Source organism: Engraulis encrasicolus, chromosome 22 (genome assembly GCF_034702125.1).
Source record: "Engraulis encrasicolus isolate BLACKSEA-1 chromosome 22, IST_EnEncr_1.0, whole genome shotgun sequence".
NCBI lineage: Eukaryota > Metazoa > Chordata > Actinopteri > Clupeiformes > Engraulidae > Engraulis > Engraulis encrasicolus.
Window position 1 is genome coordinate 7,128,429 of NC_085878.1, and position 5,000 is coordinate 7,133,428.

At 46.2% G+C, this 5,000-nt stretch overlaps 1 protein-coding gene across 1 annotated transcript in view; it reads right to left on the minus strand.

Moving 5' to 3' along the window:
* The window catches only part of LOC134439193 (ankyrin repeat and BTB/POZ domain-containing protein 2-like), a 47,457-nt gene that overhangs the window by 14,514 nt on the left and 27,943 nt on the right, over window positions 1–5,000 (minus strand). The window lies entirely within an intron of this gene.

Sequence of the window (5,000 nt, forward strand, 5' to 3'; positions counted from 1 at the left end):
TAAAGAGTAACGTCTGCATATTAGATCGGGGAAAGTAGCACTGACACAGGAAGTGGATGATTGGGGGGAGGGGGGGGCATGGAGCACTCATCAGGAAGTTCCATCTGTACCTGAGCTTTATAGATAGATGGAGAGAGAGAGAGAGAGAGAGAGAGAGAGAGAGAGAGAGAGAGAGAGAGAGAGAGAGAGAGAGAGAGAGAGAGAGAGAGAGAGAGAATGAAAGAAAGAAAGAAAGAAAGAAAGAAAGAAAGAAAGAAAGAAAGAAAGAAAGAAAGAAAGAAAGAAAGAAAGAAAGAAAGAAAGAAAGAAAGAAAGAAAGAAAGAAAGAAAGGGATAGATACCTGGCACAACATGAGCCCAGGAGAGGAGAAGAGGGAGGAGAAGAGAGAGTGAGGGGGTGGGAATGCTGGAGGACAACACAGTACTAATGGATGGAGAAGAGAGAGTGAGGGGGTGGGAATGCTGGAGGACAACACAGTACTAATGGATGGGAATGCTGGAGGACAACACAGTACTAATGGATGGAGGAAAACACGGGAGAGATGGGCGAGATACACAGAGATAGAGGACCAGCTGTGAAAGGGAGAGAGTCCTCCGAGACAGAAAGACTGATGGGGATGGAAGAGAAAGGTAGAAGATTAATGGAAAGAGTGTGTCATTAGAGACGTAGAGGAACAGGGGATGGAGAAAGGGAAGCTAACAGCTTTCTCAGATGATGTGGAGGTTTATTAACATTACACATGTATAACACTAATGCCATTCAAGTTAGCATCTAATGTAGTTTGGGAGTGTATTACTGTGTATTACCTAAGGGCAGTATGAACACACAATGTTGTGGGGAGGGGCAAGACACTGGCAGCCAACCATGTGAGCTTATTCTTTGACCGACAGCGGTTTCCAACAATCAGAGGTTGAATTGTGCGCAGTTAGTTTCACACAGTCAGGGGAAAACAAAAAAAATAGCATCCATGTGCTGTATATAAAGGCTATAAACAGAAGGACCATGAAAAAGGTGCACAGGTGTGGTATATTAATAATACTATATCAGCTCTACTGTGGAAACATAAACAGATTAACTACACAGTAGTGGGCGGTATTAATCCACATATGTGATTTGGATCAAGAACAGGTGGTTGAAGTTATTGGATACGGTGCGGTTATGGCCACTGGTGCACATGAGAAAGAATGAGGTACAGTACGTGTACGGGCAGCGCTGGTCTCATGGTTAAGGATGTGGTCTTAGGATAAGAAGGTTAGCGGTTCTATTCTCACCTCTCCCTCCACCTCCATCCTTCAGCAAGGCACCTAACCCCACATTGCTCTAGGTACTGTAACCCAGTGGTTCTTAACCTTTTTTTCTTAACGCACCCCCTTACCGGTGCCCAATACTAGCCGCGCACCCCCAACCCAAACTTATAAATGTACATAGGCACAAAAAAATCATTTAGTTATTAATTACAATGATTCTTCCATGAGACATTAATCAAAACCTCAATGACTTTAAATGGGGACCAAAATATGTTTTAATTTGGTTTTGATATGGCCTAATTATAATGTTCCCAAGCAGAATTTTGGTCAAAACATTAACACAAACAAAATTCCGCGCACCCCCTGGAATCTCTGGGGGGTGCCCACTCCCCAGGTTAAGAACCACTGGTGTAACCAATACCCTGTAAATAACTGTAAGTCCTGAAGCTCCCTGTAATAAAGGCGTCCGCTAAGTGTAATGCAATGTAATCTACAGCACCGTCTCTGAAAGCTCAGTGAGAGATCGATGTAGAAAACAGAGGGATGAACAACAGAGAGATGAAATGCTGAATAGGAAAGTAGAGAGAGAGAGAGAGAGAGAGAGAGAGAGAGAGAGAGAGAGAGAGAGAGAGAGAGAGAGAGAGAGAGAGAGATGGAGAGAGAGGGAGAGAGAGAGAGAGAGAGATGGAGAGAGAGAGAGAGAGAGATGGAGAGAGAGAGAGAGAGAGAGAGAGAGAGAGAGAGAGAGAGAGAGAGAGAGAGAGAGAGAGAGAGAGAGAGAGAGAGAGAGAGAGAGAGAGAGAGTAAATGAAAGATGGGAGGAGATGAGTTAAGCAGACAAATATGATGGAGAGAATCGATGTGTTATTATAGAAGAGAGGAGGGAAAAGCTAAAAGAGCTTCTGGATCTGATATGACAGATAGACAGATAGAGATGGACAGACAGAGGTGGAATGGCGAAAGAGAGGAAACCGGAGAGCTTTGCGTGTCTGTGATGCTCATTCCAACCAGCCAGTAGCTTGACCAAGAGCCACACATGGGAACACACATGCAAATCACATCAATGGAAAGAGAGAGAGAAACAGGAAGGGGTCAGCGGGAGGGGAAGGATAAAGACGGAAAGAAAAACGCATCACACCATATTCTTACAATATCTTAATATATTATTCAATAAAAACTTGATGACAAAAAAAAAAGAAGTGAAGAACAAATCTCTATAAAAAGGAGCTACTGTTGAGGCACTCAATATTCTTACAATATCTTAATATATTATTCAATAAAAACTTGATCACAAAAAAAGAAGTGAAGAACAAATCTCTATAAAAAAGGAGCTACTGTTGAGGCAACTCCACACAAACTCTTCAGTGTTTGCCACCGGTTGCAATCAAGGGGTCGTGAGCAACAAAAGCACAATTTATCTCACACAAAATGACGTTATTGAAATAAAGCAAACAATTTAGAGGGAGCGGTGGGTTGGTTGCTTTTTTTTTAAAAGGCAATTACAATGATTGACCCGTGAGCTTTTCAGAAAAACAGCTTGTCTTTCTTAGTCCTTTTAAACACCTCGGCAGCACGCGACAAGGTTGGCCTTTGTGCCGGGGGCTTAAAGAGGCTGTTTGTTCCAGCGAGGGCTGGCTACATTGGGCAGCACCGGCCGCCTACCTGGCCCACCGCTAGCCTGGCTACTGCACAAAGACACACAGACACACGTACACACACACGTACGTAGACACACACACGTTGACATACAAACGCCTGGCTACTGCACAAAGACACACAGACACACACACAGACGGACACACACACACACGTACTGTACACACACACACACGTACGTAGACACACACACGTAGACACACACGTAGACACACACACGTAGACACACACGCATAGACACACACACGTAGACCGACACACGTAGACACACACACGTAGACACACACACATAGACACACACACGTAGACACACACGCATAGACACACACACACGTACGTAGACACACACGTACGTAGACACACACACATAGACACACACACGTAGACACACACGCGTAGACACACACACGTAGACACACACACGTACGTAGACACACACACGTACGTAGACACACACACGTAGACACACAAACGTACGTAGACACACACACGTAGACACACACACGTAGACACACACACGTTGACACACACACGTTGACACACACATGTAGACACACACGCGTTGACACACACGCATAGACACACACACGTAGACACACACAAGTAGACACACACACGTTGACACACACACGTAGACACACACACGTAGACACACACACACACATAGACACACACACGTAAACACACACACATTGACACACACACGTAGACACACACACACGTAGACACACACACGCAGTTTGTTCCAGCGGAGGAAGGCCGCCTACCTGGCCCACCGCTAGTCTGGCTACTACACAAAGCCAGGTCTCACAAGGTGGACGGACCGCCAGGACAGGAGCCTGATTTTCCCCCCTGTGGATCCCACATAAGATGCTCTTGTGTCGGGCACACAACCAGGGGAGTGTTCCCTACCTCCCTCCCTCCCCTGGGGGGCAGAGAGAGAGAGAGAGAGAGAGAGAGAGAGAGAGAGAGAGAGAGAGAGAGAGAGAGCCTCAGACCAGGAGCAGGAAACATAATGTAAACAAGCCTCCCATCAACCCCCAGCTCCCCTCCATCATCCCCCAATCCAGTAGCCAGAACACACTGTTGATTCATACATAACAACCTTGGTCATTTTAGTTGAGTTTACACACAAACACACACACGAGCGCAGTCGAACCCACAAAACACACACACACACGCACGTGCATGCTCCCACTCACTTACCCACTGGCACGTCAACATAGCGACACACACAAACACAAACACACACACACAGACACAGACACACACACACACAGACACACAGACACACACACACACACAGACACACGTGCATGCTCCCACTCACTTACCCACCAACACACACCATCACACACAGGCACAGACACAGACACAGACACAGACACAGACACAGACACAGGCACGCGCACACGCAAACGCACAGGCACACGCACACACACAACCTCTCTCTCACACACACACACACACACACACACACACACACACACACACACACACACACACACACACACACACACACACACACACACACACACACACACACACAACCTCTCTCACACACACACGTAATCACAAAATCACCCAAACACTGACCTACTTGTGTAATGTCTACCCACTTAACCCCTAATGGATCCTTGCGGAGTGCACGCGGGGTAATGACACTCTGAAAAGTAGGCTAGTGTGCAATGGCTCAAGCAAAAAGGCCCTACACAGAACAGAACAGAACCGAACCGAACAGAACAGAACAGAACAGAACAGAACAGAACAGAACAGAACAGAACAGAACAGAACAGAACAGAACAGAACAGAACAGAACAGAACAGAACAGAACAGAACAGAACAGAACAGGAGCAAAGGGAGTTGTGAAATCCGAAAGTCCAACTGGGGAAACTCCAACTCCCATTGTCATTGTGACACAGCACTACACAGCACACAAGTGAACAAAGCACACGAAATTGCATTTATGCCTCACCCGTGCAAGGGGGGTTGAGGATGAACATTTGGTTTAACAACTAGACAAGTAAGCAGACAAAGGAAAAGACAAATGTCAGAGAGAGAGGAGAATAGGAGAGGGCGTGTAGGAGGGCAGGGGT